Source organism: Triticum urartu, chromosome 1 (genome assembly GCF_003073215.2).
Source record: "Triticum urartu cultivar G1812 chromosome 1, Tu2.1, whole genome shotgun sequence".
NCBI lineage: Eukaryota > Viridiplantae > Streptophyta > Magnoliopsida > Poales > Poaceae > Triticum > Triticum urartu.
In genome coordinates this window covers 529059260-529079451 of record NC_053022.1, presented here as the reverse complement: position 1 = coordinate 529079451, position 20192 = coordinate 529059260, and positions in this window count along the sequence as shown.

The window sequence follows — 20192 nt, the reverse complement described above, 5'->3', positions numbered from 1 at the left end:
TTCGGGATAAAATCAATGTCCAGGACGCCCACTAAGATCCGGGCCACCCCATGTGCGCGGGTAAAAGCCATGTCCACATCCTCAGTCTTACCCACCAGCATACCCAAACTCGCCACAACTCGAGCATCGGTTAAAGCCTCAGATGGGGCCCCTGAAAACCGCATCCACACCTGTGTGAGCGGTTTGCCCTTAGGCTCCTCGTTTTTCCACTCATGGAACTCCAGGATACACTTAGTACCAGGCAGCCTGCATAACCCGAAACTCAGCAGCTTCTGTAAGTCGTCCACCGTTGGGAAATCAACCCTAAAGACATTGTCCTCGATCCGAACAAGCTCCCACTGAAAGTCACCGGGAACCAGTTCCTGAAGTCTCCGCACAATTTGATCCTCAGACACCACCTCTCAGGTGGCTTTCACAATGCCAGTAGTCATACTCTGAGCCACAACAGTAATATCCCTCGCCGCCGGGGACTCAAAGAAAGTGAGTTCGGCACAATATACTCCATACATCGTGAGCACAGGAGCCTGATCACGCATAACCGGGCAGTCCCCCATAACATGAGCATTCTTGCCACACAAGCTACATAGTTCCGCTACACATTCTGCAATAAAGTGGCATTTCTCACCACACCGATAGCATAACATCTTTTCTTTCTTACGAGCCCATTTAGATACCCTCTCAGACTCAGCCATGTCCCCTACCTCGGCATCTCCACCAGAAATAGGGACCTCCACACCCTCGCAAGCCGTCACCACCTCCATCGGCTAGCTAGGCAACACAGTCGACTGCACATGATCAATAGCCATATCCGAAGAGGCCTGGTCAACCACGACCGGTGTTGGGGACGGCTTGCGAAACCGACCACGACCACCACCCCGTCCACCACCACGGCCACCACGATGGCCACGGAAACCACCTCTCTGCCGGTTGTTCGGGCCCGAAGTCCCTTCAACGAAGCTACCCGCCGGACCAAGGAAAGGTCTCTCATCCGAACCATCACTTTTCCAGGCGTATCCGCGTCCACCTCCCGTAGATGACGACCCTCGGTTTTGGCCTTTTCCATACACATCATAACCATCATCTCCCCACTATCCTCGGGGCGGATCCGATGACTCGGCAGTCACGTTGTCATGTCTCATCTGCGTCGGACCCGATCGATTATGCTTTGGCCTCGTGATGTGATGAGGCGGTGGCACTGCACGAGGCTGCACACCGGCATGGGTTGCCTGAACCCCCGGCCGAACCCCATCATGGCCAACCGGTCTAGGACCATCATGCACCGGCGGCCTTGGCGGTGCAGCTCCACGCCCCACGGCCGAAGTAGACGGAGGCCTCGGCGGAGGCGCACCACGTCCCGCGGCGGCCATCGAGGTCGGAATTGGCGGCCTCACCCCGGGCTGAGCGCCAAGTCCACGACCCATCATGGCTGCAGCCGCACCTGCAGGAGCTCCGGTGCCCCGACCCACCGGCACGGGCAGCACCCCCCCACGACCAGAGCCATGCACAGGCCGGGGCAGTGCGGCCCGGCCACCGGCAGCAGCAGGCGGCGGCGCACTCCCGCCACGGCCAGCCCCCCCGCCAGAAGAGGTCTTAGGGAGCACCGGCTGCCCACCGCGCCCGGCCATGGTCCCGAGCGGCGGAATACGACGAGCCCGGCCGTCCCCCGGCAGCAAAGATCGGCGCGACGGCTTGGAGCCAGGAACCCTAGGTCACGGCGGATGTTGCTGGAGCGACGTACGTTTCTGGCTGCATGCCTCGATGCCCTGTTCGTACTCCAAGGCCCGATCTGACTGGGCCTCATACCCAGCCGATCCCAGCCCAGCAACACCCCGCGGCCCAACAACCGAAAAAACCCCCTCGCGGCCCAGGAGCGAATTCAAACGCTCCTGGCGGAACGCACCGATCTGGGACGCCGTGACCGCCGGCTGCGCCGCCGCGGTCACCTCCGGCGCCGATCGAGCCCGAGTCCGGCGAGGAATCTTTCTTCTAGTAACCGTAGTCCAAGAATCTGGTCGAATCAGATCAAAAACAGTCAAATTCGGAAGACTTACCTTAGGTATAGGGCCCTTCCAGGGCCTGACTGCCGTCGCTGCCGTTCTCCGGTGAACGACACGGCGCACCATCTCCTTCCTCTCGTCCAGATGTAGCCCGATCCGCGCCGGATCCTCCACCGGCACTACCGAGTCTACGGTTGTGGCTACATCATCCTCGTCGTAACCTGCGTGAAATAAATCCAGAATCAAATCCGATGGAGTAGGCGACGCCGGTGAATCCCCCGGATCCGCTCCGTCGCCGTCGGCCTCCTCGTCGTCCGAGTCTAGAAGAGCCCAGAAACGGCCGCCGACGCCTGCCCGGGGTGCGGGGCGACGCGCCGCGGTGATGGCCTCCACCGTCGCCTGGGACGTCGCCCGGGGACAGAGGCGGAGGACGAAAAAAAATTAAGGTGTGGCAAACTGTCAACTAGACAAAATTGATGCCCCCTCCAAAAAAAAAATTTGATGCAAAAACATAATGACCAATTCAAACTGCACTGCACATAATCTTTTAATGATGTCTAGAGAAGACGCATGCAGTGGCGGGGATAGGCCATGGGGTCGCGATAGAGTTAGGGATGGATGGACAGGCGGCATCGGCGGTGTTTTCGGGCACAAATCGCCGGCGGCGGAGGCGGGCAGTCATCAACGTAGCAGACTCAAATCGGCAGGTCAGCCACGGCTACGACGCTGCTGCCGGCGGTGGGGTCGGGGATGGGCCGACAGGCGACGGCGACGCATTTTAGGGCAAAAATCACCGGCAGGCGGGCTGGCGGAAGTGCAATGAAGATGATTGGGCGGTTGACGCACTGCCGTTCCTTTTACATCTCCTAGAGGTGTAGATGCAAATTTGCACCGTGAGGTGTTGTAGTTTGCATCTCCGGAAGACGAAAATGTATTATTATTATTATTATTATTATTATTATTATTATTATTATTATTATTATTATTATTTGCATCTACACTATCTGTTGGGGAGGTATTTTTGGCCTTAGAGATGCAAAAGATAGTTATTTTGCATACGTCTACGTAGTGAGATGGGTATGTGCAGTGGAAGCGAGCTGGTTCGCGTACGTCTACGTAATGAGATGGGCATGTGCTGGGCAACACATCAATCAAGCCGCCAGTTTGTGTGCTTTCAATCTAACTTATGTACTTCATCTAGCTTTATTTGGATAAATCAATCTAGCGTGGTCTAAAACTAACGAGCAGTATATGTTTGTATTTCCATGAAGAAAAGTATATGCTTATATATATAAAAAGTTGGTGCGAAATCAAGGTGTGGCGGCTGCCACACCTTGCCCACTGGGCTCCTCCGCCAGTGCCCGGGGAGATGCCCAGGGAGTCGCCATCCAGCACAAGAGGCAGTGGGCGTGGTCGAGCTCCCAAGACGGGGTACACAGCACACGGTCATTACGAACCAGGGTCGGATTGTCCTGCTCATTGGACCAAGTGTATCGCCGCCCATGAAGGTAGATGTCGTGAAGACCATGATCCGAGATAAAGCGTTGGAATCTGTTCATTGTGTGCTTATTGATTCGATCATTGTTTTTGTCACTAGCCGAGGCTATCATGTTAAAATCACGGCCGAGGAGCCAGGGCCCGGCCATGGTAGATCGGAGCTGTTGGAGCTTAGTAAGGAATGCCAGCTTTGCGGGTAGAGTCATATTCAATTCAAATCTCGCCGTCGACTCTTGACGTGACATGCATGATGCGCTTAAAGCGGACCTCTCGACATGTATGGAAGGCACTGCACTGGATAAACAATGGAGTATTTTGCCAATTGATTGAATATGATAGTCTGAAGGCGGTGAATCTCATTAACAACAAGTCCATGGATCAATCTAGATATGCATACTTGGTGCATGAAATTAAAGACTCACTATCTAGAAGGTGATCGCATGTCTTGACTATTACTCATTTTTGGTGTAGCGTGAGCTTGATTATTCACTTCATGGAAACATTAGACATTTAGAGGGCGCAATATCATCCGCAAAAAAAGGTGCATCCTCCAAAAATAATATTTTATTATTGTTGCCCAAAATGCAACTTATGATTGTCTACTAGTCTACATGCGAAAAGAAACTTCTTCACGGATATTTTGGATTAAATTTCGGGGCAAATCAAAATTTGAAACACCATAAGATGTTAAAAAATTTAATACGACACAATGACGAGATATATTTTTTGGCTAAATTCTTATAGAACAAAAAAGACAAAATAATTATTTTAAGGGAGACACCCAATGACGCCAAACAAGGTAATATATATGGGAAACTAAACATTACAATAATTACGTATATATCTTCTAGTCCATGGTATGTCACGTGTCACTTTGTTTGACCTTCATATTATCACACATACCAATATCCACAGCAAAAATAATCATAATGTACTAATGATTGAAAAATCTACTAACTTCAAATCCAGCCATGTTCATATATAGCTACAAATTAGATGGAACAGAAGTTTGCAACAACGGAAAATAACTAACCGAGAAAAATAACACATATGACTGCACGTACTGATTCAGAAACGGTTGACACCTAACAATGTCAAAAATTAAAAATTTCAACTTTTGCTATTAATATGTAAAAACAGTTTTTATTCCGAATATGTAAAAAAACACAATTAAGACAATATTACTTTTTCCTCATGGATTTTTCTACTAGTACCACGGAACCTACATATATTCATTATAAAATGTAACTTCCTAGGTTTTGTACCGAAGAACGTGTTAAAATCTGAAAGGACTGGCAGTAGATAGAAAGAAGAAAGAACAAATAACTGCACATATATGTACATTCTGACCCTCTTAGGGTTTGTGTGCATAATCTCAGCCAAACGCTTCTCCCTAGTGATTTTCATGATCTCACTTCCTGTGAATTACCCATCCGTAGAGCCCACCACAAGGGGATCACTGGCGTTATTCTAAAACCTGCGGCTTTTGCTGTTACCATTCCAAGGGCGATGGCTGCTGCGTCCAGCACCCTGTCCTCCCCACCCCGCCACGACAGAAGGCAGCAACGGGTTGCTTTCATAAAGTAATGGCTGGTTCTGCATCTAGTTCGATGAGCTACCACTGTTGAAGGCCGAGAAAAATACAGTAATACGTATGGCTCCACGTACTGATTCAGAAACAGATGACACCTAACTATGTCTGAAATCAAACTTCTCAACTTTTGCTCTTAATATGTAAAAAAAACACTTTCTGTTAGGAATATGTAAAAAACACAAGTAAATCAATATTACTTTTTTTATCATGGAATTTTCTAATAGTACCATGGAAACCTACATATATTAATAAAAAAAAGTAACAACCTAAGTTTTGTACCGGGTAACGTGTTAAAATCTAAAAGGACTAGCACTAGATACAAAGAAGAAAGAACAAATTACTGCATATATATATGTACCTTCTGACCCTCATAGGGTTTGTCTGCACAATCTCATCCAGATGCTTCTCCTTGGTGACTTCTTGAGCTCAATTTCTATGAATGACCCATCCGCAATCCACCACAAGGGAATCACTGGCGTCATTCCCGAAACTGCGGCTTTTAGTGTTACCGCTCCAAGGGCGATAGTTGCTGCTTCCAGCACACTGTCCTCCCCATCCCAGCATGACAGAAGGCTTCAACGGGTTGCTTTGATAAAGTAATGGCTGGTTCTACATCCAGTTCAATGAGCTACCATCGTTGAAGGCCGAGAAAAATAATACATATGGCTCCACGTACTGATTCGAAAACAGATGACACCTAACAATGTCTGAAATCAAACTTTTCAACTTTTGCTATTAATATGTAAAAAACACTTTTATTAGGAATATGTAAAAAACACAAGTAAATCAATAGTACTTTTTTATCATGGAATTTTCTAATAGTACCACTGAAACCTACATGTATTAATGAAAAAGTAACATCCTAAGTTTTGTACTGGAGAATGTGTTAAATCCTAAAAGGACTAGCACGGGATACAAAGAAGGAAGAAAAAAAAAATACTACATATATATGTACCTTCTGACCCTCCTACGGTTTGTGTGCATAATCTCAGCCAAACGCTTCTCCCTGGTGACCTTCTTGATCTCACTTTCTGTGAATGACCCATCCACAATCCACCACAAAGGGATCACTGGCGTCATGCTCGAACCTGTTGCTTTTGGTGTTACCGTTTCAAGGGCGATGGCTGCTGCTTCCAGCACCATGTCCTCCTCATCCCGGCATGGCAGAACGCATCAGCGGGTTGCTTTGATAAAGTAATGGCTGGTTTTGCATCCAGTTCAATGAGCTACCGTCGTTGAAGGCCCAGAAAAATAATACATATGGCTCCACGTACTGATTCAGAAACAGATGACACCTAACAATGTATGAAATCAAACTTTTCAACTTTTGCTATTAATATGTAAAAAACAATTTTTATTAGGAATATGTAAAAAACTGAAGTAAATAAATATTACTTCTTCATCATGGAATTTTCCAATAGTACCATGGAAACCTACATATATTAATAAAAAAAGTAACTCCCTAAGCTTTTTGCTGGAGAACGTGTTAAAAAAGGACTAGCACTAGATAGAAAGAAGAAAGAACAAATTACTGCATATCTATGTACCTTCTGACCCTCGTAGGGTTTCTGTGCACCATCTCAGCCAGACGCTTCTCCCTGGTGATCTTCTTGATCTCACTTTCTTTGAATGACCCATCCGACATCCACCACAAGGGGATCACTGGCGTCATTCTCGAACCTGTGACTTTTGGTGCTACTGTTCTAAGGGCGATGGCTGCTGCTTCCAGCGCCCTATCCTGCCCATCCCGCCACGACAGAAGGCATCAGTGGGTTGCTTATAGATGGATCTGCATCCAGTTCGATGAGCTAGCGCTGTTGAAGGCCGAGAAAAATAATACATATGGCTCCACGAACTGATTCGGAAACAGATGACACCTAACAGTGTGTGAAATCAAACTTTTCAACTTTTGCTATTAATATGTAAAAAAACACTTTTTTACTAGGAATAAGTAAAAACACAAGTAAATCAACATTAATTTTTTCATCATGGAATTTTCTAATAGTACTGTGGAAACCTACATATATTAATAAAAAAGTAACTTCCCCAGTTTTGTACCAGAGAGCGTGTTAAAATATAAAAAGACTACCACTAGATATAAAGAAGAAAGAACAAATTACTACACATATATATGTACCTTCTGACCCTCATAGGGTTTGTCTGCACAATCTCAGCGAGACGCTTCTCCTTGGTGACTTCTTGATCTCACTTTCTATGAATGACCCATCCGCAATACACCACAAGGGGATCACTGGCGTCATTCTTGAACCTGCGGCTTTTGGTGTTACCGTTCCAAGGGCGATGGCTGCTGCTTCCAGCGCCCTGTCCTCCCCATCCCGCCATGACAGAAAGCATCAGCGAGTTGCTTTGACAAAGTAATGGCTGGTTCTGCAACCAGTTCGATGAGTTATTGCTGTTGAAAGCCGAGAAAAATAATACATATGGCTCCACGTACAGATTCGGAAACAGATGACGCCTGACAATGTTTGAAATCAAACTTTTCAACTTTTGCTATAAATATGTAAAAAAACACTTTTTACTAGGAATATGTAAAAACACAAGTAAATCAACATTACTTTTTTCATCATGGAATTTTCTAATAGTACTGTGGAAACCTACATATATTCATAAAAAATTAACTTCCCCAGTTTTGTACCGGAGAGCGTGTTAAAATATAAAAAGACTACCACTAGATATAAAGAAGAAAGAACAAATTACTACACATATATATGTACCTTCTGACCCTCATAGGGTATGTGTGCGCAATATCGGCCAGAAGCTTCTCCCTGGTGATCTTCTTGATCTCACTTTCTGCGAATAAGCCATCCGCGATCCACCACAAGGGGATCACTGGCGTCATTCTCGAACTTGCGGCTTTTGGTGTTACTGTTCCAAGGGCAATGGTTGCTGCTTCCAGCACCCGGTCCTCCCCATCCCGGCATGACAGAAGGCATCAGCGGGTTGCTTTGATAAAGTAATGGCTGGTTTTGCATCCATTTCGAAGAGCTACCGCTGTTGAAGGCATTCTTCCCCAGCTACAACGTCTCCGAGGTCCAGTCGACGGCTTCTGTCTTCACCATAGGGTAAGGAGGGCCGGGGAGCATGCTAGATGTGCATGTAGGTACCGGTGCTGGTGGGCTGGTATTGGTCACGAATGGCGACCAGTCCACAGGTTCCTCCTTCACCCTATCTCTAGCAGGGATGGGTAGCGAGCTGGATGTCACTGGTACTGTTACTCCTGGGATGGTATTCATCGCCAATGGCAACCAGTACATGAGTTCCTGCTTCACCATAGCTTCAGCAGGAATTGGCAGCGAGCTGGATGATACAGGTAGTCTGGTACAGGTGGGCCGGTATTTGTCCCCAACGGTGACCAGTACACAACTTCCCGCTTCACCATAGCTTCAGCAGGGATAGGCAGTGAACTGGGTGTCGCCGATACTGGTTCTGGTGGGATGGTATTCTTCCCCAATGGCGACGAAGACACGGTTCCTGCTTCACCATAGCTTCAGCAGGGATGGGCAGCGAGCTGGGTGTCACATGAGGTAATATATTTAGGTGGGGAAGCCCTGGGGGAGGGCCCCCCCCCCCCCCCCCCCCCCGACCGTTCAACAAGTAGGAACATAAATTAAAAAAAAAGATAAAACATTGAATTATGTACATTTGGAACATTTGGTTCCTAGTCCTACAGATAAAAATGTTAAACTAGTGTGCTTCTAGGCTTGGGATGCAACAATCTAGTTGATGGGGAGGAGTGATAAGGTGGGTGGAGGAAACGTGGACGTGAGAAGAAGTGAGGAAGAAAAAGGGTCGCGAAGGGCTATGGAAAAGTAGTGAACCACCACAGATAGAGATTCCAATGATGGTGGTAAATATCTCACTAGCAACTTAGTTGTATGCCTATAATAAGAGGGGTAACTCTACAATCTGACACTACAAGCTGAGACAATGGTGGTGGTGGCACTATGGCAGACATAGCGAAGGGGACTGAGGTGATTATAAACAAGATGGCGATGATTGAGAGGAGGGCAGTAAAGAGGATGACAAGGAGGGAGTGGTGGGGGAGAGAGTAGCCGCCGACAATAGGAAGGGGCCGGAGGAAGAAGCAAATGGTCGGTGAAGAACGACGGCCCGTTCCCTAAAGTGTACACATGAGTGGTCACACCTTAGCTTCGTCCTATAAATCATTCAAATGATCATGGCTCAGTCAACATAGAAATACATTTTGCCAGTTGATTACGATAGATGTCAGATGATATTCTTTCAGTCCCATTTTTCTAACATGAATAGCAAAGTCTAATCGTATGCTTCTTCTTAGCGTTGATCAACTAAGAAATAAAAATTGTTTAAAAAACTGATAAAACAAAATAGCCGTTCAAAAGGGTTCTCCTCCCTGGAGTAGTCCCCCCCCCCCCCCCCCCCCCCCTTCTCAGAAGCACATTTTCACAACCATTACAATGAAAGAAAACACTTTTTTTGCAATTTCAGACAAGATTAGAACATAAACTAAAAAAGCTTCATCACATACCCGGCAAAACAAACATGTTACAGAGAAAGTTTCACTCATCCAGTGCGACAAGTTTTGCTTCCTTTGTCATGATAGGAAAACTGAAACAATATCTCTAACTTGCCTCTTGTAGACAAGATTCTTTAGCGCCATGCATAGTTGCCTTGACTTGTTGACCGGCATTCCTCGGAATTACAACCTATACCGATTACTTAATTACTCATCAGCGCACCTCTCCAGTTTTGAAGGATACTGCAAATAGAATTCACAGGAGCATAGACATTAGTTAGCACAATATTTAGGTAATTACCAAGAATCAAAAATCAATGTATCTATTATGTTATTGAAAAAAAGACGAAGAAGTCATCATGTGATTCAACATAGGCTATAATATCTAAAGTATTGATTATAAATTTATGGCCAGACTCGAAAATTAGTATGTGTAAAACGTACAAGTTAAATCAAGGTTGCTATAGCTAAAAATTAAATGGAATAAAAGTTGCAACAAGGGAAAATCACTAGTTCAGAACAATCGTATGAAATCAATCTTATCTATCCTTTGGTATTAATATGTAAAAAAACACTGAGTGCTTAAGTAGATCTTCTTTCATCAAGTTTGGATTGCTTACCACGTGTTCCACATGGTAGTGCACACGTAAATCTATAATAATTTTCAAACCATGGAATTTTCAAATAATTGTACCTATTATAGTTCCATGGAAACATATTCATAAAAAATTTACTCCCTAAGTTTTGTACCAAAGAACGTGTTAAAATCCGAAATGACTAGCTCCGGATATAAAGAAGGACAAAGGAATGGTTGACATTATATGTACCTTCTAACGCTCTTAGGATTTGTTAGCACAATCGCTGTGAGGTGCTTCTCCCGTAATCTTCTTAATTAACCTCACTTTTTGAGAATTCGACAAAGTCCACCACAAGGGGATCACTGGCGTCATTCTTGAACCTGTGGCTACTGGTGTGAGTGTGTGACTACTCCAAGGGTGATGGTTGCTGCTTCTAGCACCTAATCCTCCTCGTCATTTTCAGCTATAAGACAATCAACTGTACTATGCAAACAGATACATCCGTTAGAAAATAAAAATGTAAAAAAATGAATTATGTACATTCCAAACATTTGATCTCTAGTCTTAGTGATATAAATGCTAAACTGATGTGCGTCTATAGGCTTGGGAGGCAACAATCTTGGCATGGAGGAGGAGGAGGAAGAAGGTGGGTGGAGGAAAGAGTGAGACACGAGAAGAGGAAGAAGTGAGATGGAAGAGGGGCATCGAAGGGTTGTGGCAAAGTAGTGAACCACCACGGATAACGATAACACTGATGGTGGTCACTGCCTCACTGACAGCTTGGCCGTATGCCTATAGTAAGAGCGACGACGCTGCAATTTGACAGTACAAGCTAAGAAAATTAATGGTGGTGGTGGCACTGTTGTAGCATAGCGAAGGGGACCGGGCCAGTTATAAAAAACATGACCAGGATTGATAGGAGGGGGCAATAAAGAGTACGACAAGGCGGGAGTGGTGCAGGATAGAGGGGCGGGCGACAAGGAGGAAGGGGCAGGAGGAAGAAGGAAATGGTCGGGGAGAACGCTGTGTTGCACCCTAAAGCTTACAGACGAGCGATCATACCTTAGCCTCATGCATCCTATAAAACATTCAAATGGTTATTGCTTAGTCGACATAGAAATGACTGCTTCTGCACCCAGTTTAATGAGCTAAAGGGATGTGTCAAAGTGGTCACAACCACCTCTAACATCGATGACAATGATGGTCGTCACCGGTAGCTTAAGCGGATACCTAATAAGGCCACACTTGGGATAGATGTAATTTAAACAGAGGTGTTTAACTCAGATGTTTATCTTACATATCACTATGCAATTTCCTTCCAGAAACGAAACGATGGGCCGAGACGGGTATTTTTTACAAGGATATTTTAAAGGAAACGATAATCCAAACAAGGCTTAAGAGTGTTGATGATCCGACTTGACACTGCAGGTTGATAGAGTGGTGGTGGTGGCCGAACTAGCAAAGGGGGTTGAGGCAGTTAGCTAGAGACAAGATGACGAGCTAAGACGGAGAGGAGGATACAGCAAATAGGACGACGAAGCGGGAGTGATGGGCAGAGAAGAGCAGGAGGCAACCGGTAGGCGTCGGGAGGACGAAGACAACCGGTCGGGGGAGAATAAGGGATGCCTTAAAGCTTACACACTAGTGGTTACACCCTAGATTCGGTTTATAAAACATTCAAATGATTGGCTCAATCGACATAGTATTTTCTCATTCACTTTTGCTAGCTTTGTGAGATGAAGTGTTTTTTGTCCCTTTTTTCTTCCATGAATCCTGAAGCCTAATCAGATTGTTCTCAGATATGACTTATAAATAGTTGTTTCTCTAACCCCAAACGCCTAAGAAATTAAAGTATCAATAAATCATTTGTCTCAACTGAAGAAGCAACATCGGTCCAAAAAATTATTTTTGAAAACTGATAACACGAAATAGTTGTTCAAGAGGGTTCTCCTCCCCCTAGGCACATCACGACAACCATTACAAAGAAAGCAAACACTTATTCCGCAACATCTTGATAAGAGTGGAACAAAAACTAAAAACATGTGTTATTACATGCCCAGAAAATAGAGCCAACATGTAAAGTTTCTCTCCAGATGCGTGAAGTTTTTCTTCCTCATCACAGCAAAATAAAGCATCATCTCTCACTTGATTCTTCTAAGCCAGCAAACCTGCGAACCCCCGCTGAGCTAGATTTCTCGTAATCAAAAACCCACATCATTACTAATTGGTGCACTTTTTCCGGTTTTGAAGGATACTGCAAATAGATTTCACAGAACCATGCACATTACTAGTTAGCTTCAGGTGACATCCAGCTCACTGCCCATCCCTGCTCAACGGAGACCAGGACACGGGTTCCTGCAGCTTCACCATAGCTTCAGCAGGGATGGGCGGAGGCGAGCTCGCTGCAATGCTGGTGCTGGTGCTGGTGGTGCTGTTGTTGTTGTTGTCTGTGTCCTCGTCGCTGGAGGAGTTGATCACACCGTGCGTGCTGACCAAGTCGGCGCCGTCCAAAAGCGAGACGTACGCCATCTCATCGAATTCCATCATCGTCTCCATGGGCGGGAGGTAGATGGCCGTCGTCTGCATAGGTGGCGTCAGGGGTGGAACTGGAAGCGCGTCCTCGTGCGTCTGCCCGAAGACGCTGGCCGTGCTCTGCGGTGCAGACAGAAGCAGGCCAGACGCAGACGACGCCGGGTTGACGGACGAACTGGACAACGGCGACGTCGTGTACGCGGGCGGCCACACCACGGGATGCAGATGACGCCTGGTTGCGTGAGTGAAGGGCGGCCACGCCACGTCAAGCCATAACAGGAACACGCTTCCGCTTCCGCCGCCATTAACGCCACCGCCCGACGTGGGATACAGCTCCTCCGGATGCGACAATGGTGGCATCTCATACTCATAGTCGGACGACCCGGAGATGTTCTCCTGCCACTGCGGGAAGGCGCTGCCGCCGACGAGCGACGGTGGAGCCTGATCCTGGAAGTAGTAGGAGTAGGACGACGAGGATCCGTAGATGCTCTGCCAAGAGGCGGAGCTTCCCGAGACGCTGCCGGCGCCACCGCCCGACCCGTGGGTTTCAGAGAGCGGCGGAGGTTGTGGCTGGTGGAACGACGAAGAACCGGCCTCCCACCCGGATCCGGCGGACAACGAGGCGTGCGCGTGAGAGGCCGAGGTCCCTCCAACGCCCCCGGCGGCACCGCCGGACCCGAGGGTTTGGGAGAGCAGCGGCGGAGGTGGTGGTGACGAGGTGGCGGCTCCCCATCCGGATCCGTAGGCAGAGGAGTGGGAGGCGAAATGGGTGGCGGCCGGGTTGTACTGGGACGTGCGACGGATGGAGGAGCTTTGGGAGAGGGAGGTGCGGCCAGGTTGGAAGTGGAACGGCCGGAGCTGCAAGCGGCGGCTGGCGGAGCCGTCCTCCTTGTTCTCCATCGATCGGGATAGGAGATTCGAAGCTCTCGGCGCTAGGGTATTGGGGAGGAGGAAGAGTTTTGCCGGCGGCTACCTAGATGGAGGGTGCAATGAATCTGGGCTTGCCAGATGGACGCGCTTTTATACACGGAGAACATCGGCGGTCTCGGTATGAACACAAATGGAAAGTAGCGGCAACTCTGAGAGTGCGAGTAGGGTTTGAGATTCTCCTCGAGTGAGGGGTGATGGGCTGCCGGGCCCCCTTTGTGCTAATCCAGCCCATGCGATGAGAAAGTCTTGTGGCTGCTTGCTTTATGATAACCGGTTTATTCCTCAAAAAAAATTATGATAGCGGTTTTTTTTTCATTAGCCATTTGTCATGAGAGATAAATCACGGGACATTCCACAGGGTACAAAATCTTGTACAGTTCTCTGAGAAAAAAAAAGCTTGCGCCTTCTATAGGTTGACGACAAAAAGGAAGTTATGGCAATCAATGACAGATGTTTGGCACCTTCCGGATGTTGGTTCACCAGTGAACACTGGCTCGGGGTGGCTTCTTCGCATCGTATGTGATCTCCGGGAGATCGAGCAAATGATGCGGCTACACTTTGGCGCACACATCATACCTGAAATAAGATTGTCCATTACAAAGCTTCCCCTCCTACTAAAGCTTCCTGCCGCTTCTTGTGTAGTACTAATCTCAATTCTCTACTAGGCCCAGATCAACATCGGATGCTTGAGTGCTGTTGTCAAGAGCAATGGAGTTATATAATATGGTCCTAATGTTGCACTAAGGGGCAGCCTCGTAGAAGTTCAGCTGATTGTACGACGGAAGTGTGGACCCCACCAGAGTCGGGTGGGTAAGATTGAATGTTGATGGTTCATTCTTGGCGACTGATGGAATGGCTTGCACTAGCATGGTTGTACGTGTTGACATGGGCAGAGTCATATTCACATCTCGCCGTCAACTCTTGACATGACATGCACTCTCGACATGTATGGAAGGCACTGCACTAGCTAAGCAATGGAGTATTCTTGCAATTGATTGAATACGATAATCTGGAGGCTGTGAATCTCATTAATGGCAAGTCCATGGATCAACCTAGATATGCATACTTAGTGCATGAAATTAAAGACTTGTTAGAAGGTGATCACATGTCTTGTTACTCATTTTTGGCATAGCATGAACTTCATTATTCACTTCATGGAAACATTAGACATTTAGAGGGCCGCAATATCATCTAGCTTAGGTTTGCACCGAAAAATGTTGAGGAGCTATGTAGGCGTGATTGTATTTGAGTAATACAAGTATTCACCCACACAAAAAGTGCATCCGGAAATAATATTTTATTATTGTTGCCCAAAATGCAACTTATGATTGTCTACTAGTCTTCATGATATTCGGCAAACTTTTACATGGATATTATGATTAAATATAGGGGGTAAACAAAATTTGAAACACTATAAGATGCTAAAGTTTTATAGGTCATGTAAAATATGGTGGTCCAAAATATAGAAGCCGAGATGGAAGGGAGGTAGACAAGGGGTGAATGGCGGGGCATGAAGTGTAAACAAAAAAACATGAGTGAATTGTAGTAAAGCTAAATGAATTCAAATTAATAAGCTTTAAAACTGGAAACAGACATGAATAAATCAAAAAAAACTCAAGCATACAAATTTGAACATTCCAAACCAATATGTGTATTATATATTTTAACTTTACATTAAATAGACTAGATCCACTAGGTCAAAACAAATAGATTGATATTTTTTGTTATTGAAAGTAGCAAATGAAGGACTGATCCTTAATGTTATATATATATATATATATATATATATATATATATATATTATATATATATACGTTTAATTTGTATGTTAACTACTAATGTGTTGCATTTAGGACAAACACTTTTAGGACATCTTATTTGTAAGTTCTATATATAAGTGATCAATACTACAATCATTTATGTTTGTGACACACGCAAACATTTGGATCTACACCGATCGCACCACGTACACAACATTTGGTTCCATGTAGTCAGAGGTTAAATTGAGAGCCCTAGGCTGACATCTGTGTCCCATCGGGTTTGACAGGTTAGCCCTATACTTGTATACACACGGGTCCCCATCGATGACATCGCGTATGCAACATTTGGCTTCATGTATTGAGAGGCTGACATCAAGGACCCACCAGGTCAAAGCTACTCATGGCATAGTCATCAAAGTGAAATTGACAAGATAATTCTTTCCCCACGACTTATCTGGGGATCCCCATTAGTGACTAGCGCCTCACCGTAGCGGACCTCCGCCCTTCCGTGACCCGAATGCAACACCGGGTTGAGCCCTGGAAGGGCCGATGGCTCTCGAAGGCGGCGAGGGTAATCCTCATCAACTCCTCACTGGCTAGCCTCCTCTGGTTCCTCATGAGCTTCTATAGCCTCCATGAGACGCTTCACCAGGAGGTGGCCAAATATCAGTCCAGGTTCTTCTGGGCTGGCGAGGGGGACAAGCAAAAATACCATATGATGAGCTGGCCTGACATTTGCAAACCCAAGGACCATGGAGGTTTGGGGATCTTGTCTTCCCGTCGCATGAACATTGCTCTCCTGACCAGATGGCTATGGCGTATCGCCAACGGGGAGGGCGGCCTCTGGCTTACCATCATCCAGAATAAGTATCTCTGGGGCCAACCTCTAGCTTTCTGCCAGCGCTCTGGGGGATCCCAGTTCTGGCAAGTTGTGATTCAGCTTCTTCCCGTGCTCCGAATTGGCACGTCCATCTCTGTGGGTTCCGGGTCCTCGATCCTATTTTGGTTCGACCGCTGGCTTGGGGATTCCCCTCTGGCCGCCCGCTTCCCGGGCTTATTTGCCATTGCGGCTGACCCCCGGATTTCTGTCGAGAGGGCCCTTATTGACTTAGGGCGTCTCGCCTTTCGGCGCCCCTTTGGCCCCCGGGAGGTTGACGCGTGGGACGCCCTTCTACAAGACATCGCTATCTTGCCGATGGATGTAGAGGGCGCCGCTGACTCCATGACGTGGTGCCTGGAGCCCTCGGGATGCTTCTCCACGAAGTCTCTGTACGCTGCCATCGCCCCCTCGCTGGCCCCTGAGCCCTTTAGCCTGATTTGGGACATTCGCCTCCCCCTTAAGATCCGGATATTCCTCTGGTAGTGGATCCGGGGACGTCTCCCCTCTGGGGTTGAAGTCCGCAAGCGCAATGGCCCTGGGGACGGGATGTGTCCCCTGTGCGCCACGATTGAGGATTCGAACCACATTTTCTTCAACTGCTCCATGGCCCCGTTCCTGTGGCCGTGCTTCCGTGAAACGGTCGGCGGACAATGGTGCAATACCAACTTCCCCGACTTACTCGCGAAGATCCATGCCTCCTCCCCGCGTTACCGCCATATTAGATGGTTGTGCATTGGGATCCTCGCGTGGACGCTTTGGAATATTCGCAACAAGCTTGTTCCTTTGCGACGTGCGACTGACGCGATCTTCAAAATATGTGGCTATTTGCAGCTCTGGCGGCCGCTTAGCCGCCCCCAGGACCGGAGCGTCATCAACACCCTCCTCACCGACCTTCGATCGATGGCCTTCCGCATGGCGCCCCCGCTTCCGCCACCGCCGCCGGAGCCTGATTAGGCATGCTTCGTTTGTGGCGGTCTTTGTGTGTGTCCTTTTGTTCTTAGGGCTTGTTGAGCTATGCCCTCAGCATTAACCTTACTGCTACCTTATCTGTATGTGTGTGACTTTGAGTGTGTGTGTGAACATTTTTGGATGTTTGGCTCGGGCGGTTTGCTTTATATATAAAGCAGGGCGAAAGCCTTTTTCGGTAAACTTCTTGTCATAGACGTGACCTAATTTTCATGATGTCCACACATCTGTCAAGTGTAGTGCACCAACCATCCTAGAAGTTCCTGGGCAGGGCCCACTTCATATCTATGACACAACGGGCCACAGTCCTATGATGATTTTCAGACTTCGTCTTACTCTCTCCGTTCCTAAATACTTGTCTTTCTAAGGATTTCAACAAATGACTACATACGGAGCAAAATGAGTGAATCTACACTCTAAAATATGTCTATATACATCCGTATATGTGGTAGTTCATTTGAAATCTTTAAAAAGACAAATATTTAGGAATGGAGAGAGTGGATTATTGTCAACTCGGTTGAGCGTCAACCATGGCTATAACGAAACAAATATAATCATCATAGATGTGCTCACATCTATGATGATTTTTCTCGACCATGGAGTCATTTATACCACTATTTGTTGTAGTGATATGCATATGAGAACAAGCACCGGAAATGACATGGGATAACCATAACCATTGGCGTTCTCACCTATTAGTTTAAATAGTAGAAGCCAGCAAAAAGGAAACATGATGCATGATGTCCACGTGAACTGTGTGATATCATCAAATCTAAATTTATTGCAAGATATTCCTGGCATGCATTCCCACTAAAAGCAGTGTGAATAGATGACAAATGAAATGTAAGTAATGGAACCTACCATTTAACTACTAGCTTAACATAATGATACTGGTAAACACATAAAATCTAAATTATCTAATGATTCTTATCCAACTACCTAGTAAGGGGAAGTTATCACGAACTTGTATGGTGTAGCATGTTTGTTCATTTATTCACTCAGTTTTTTTTGTTTCTTTTTCTTTCACTATTTAATTTTGTTTATATTTTCAAAATATTCTAAATACATATATTTCAGAGAAATTTACTTCAATTTTGAAAAGCATTCGTCGTGCATTGAAAAATGCTCATGCAGTGTAAACAAATATTCATGCAACTTTTAAAGAATGTTAGTACCAACCAAATTCATGACATTAGAAAATCTATCGTGTTTCAAAAAATATGTCCGTAACCTTTCAAGAAAATTTTAAAAGACCACTCAAAAAATATTAATAACATTTTACAAAAAGTGTTCGCGTGTTCTAAAAATATGTTCACGAATATTTTGTAAAAATGTCAATAGAATGTGAAAAACGATGTTCATGTAATTTACAAATAAAAATACCTGTAGCATTTTCAAAATTCAACTGTTTCAAATATATGTTTTTGACATTTTTAAAAATCATGTTTAAAAAATGTTTGGTACCATTTACAAAATGTTCAGTGTGTATTGAAATTGTTTAACATTTACTCACAAAAATATTCAAACAAGTATTAAAAAACAATTATACTCTCTTCGTAAAGAAATATAAGAGCGTTTAGATCACTACTTTAGTGATCTAAGTGCTCTTATATTTCTTTACAGAGGGAGTACAATGTAAAAAATATTCAAGTAATTAAAAAAATATTTAGTACCATTCAAAAAAATTCAACGTGTATTTGAATAATGTTTAACATGGATATTTTTTTTCAAAAACTACTATTCAAAAAAAAACTCATGATATATTTGAAAAATGTTCAAGTTCCATCAAAATATATTCCATGTATATACAAATAGTGTATAACACGTATTGAAAAAATTAGACATGTATTAAAAAAGAAAAGGAATACGAAAAAGAAAAAGAGAAAACAGAAGCAACATAGGCAGAAAAAAAGAGAGGAGGAAAGTATAGTTTTCCCACTCAAATGTCGTCTTATGGATCAAATCACGGATAAATCACCCCCAGACTTGTCGGCCCTTGAGTGTTTTTGCTCTGATAAGTATACTACATGGAAGGTTCTAAAACCGGTCGATACCGGTCAGTAGAACCTTCCCAAAACCGGTTTAATCGGTCGACCCACTAAGATGTGAGCGACCCCAGTGACAGAGGCGAGGCCAGGCTCCCTCTCGCAATAAGCCGATATAGGTTTGGCGATTAGGGTCCATCTATATCTCTATCAACACCTCAACAGAGATTTTCTTTAAGCATGATAGTGCAGGCAGTTACATTTTTGTGTAAATAAAATTACAGTTTTCTAAATCAAATGATACTTACAGAAATCTCAGACTATTGAGACCTACTAACAAGACATATGCCCCTCAAAAAAAAAAAACTAACAAGACATATATCCTTGTCCAAGAAATGATTTTATTCCAAGGCTTGTTTGTTCAGACAAGAGTATGTATATACACCAAGTGATTGCAACTAAACGATGGGCTAGCTACTGGCCGGGTACCAACCACAACATACTCCACTTGAAGATCGTGGTGTTCTTGTTCTAGTGCCGCGCAAACTCGCACTCACACACATACAGGTACCTGCAGTACGGCGGTCTCAATCTCGCTCCATGGCGATGGACGTCAGCGACTCAGCGTCCTGAAGAAGTACCAGTAGGCCTCTTCAGGCAGGCGTGTTAGCCTGACGGCCTCGGTTGTCCATGAGCCTTCGTCGATGTCTTCGGGGAGCTCCATGACAAGCAAGGATCTTTCTTCAACTGAGACAGCGATGCTGATGCTTCGGTGCTTGATTGCACACCGGTCTCTGAAAGTGGCTATCGTTTCATCTGTAACAAGACTGTCTCCGGTGTAGAACAGGAAGTGATTGCGCGCCCGCTCATCATCACAAACATGCTCGATGAGATATCCTCAGAAGCAGCTGGCGCAGCCTCTGAAGATCCTCCTTGGCGATTGTCTACTCGCAGCAC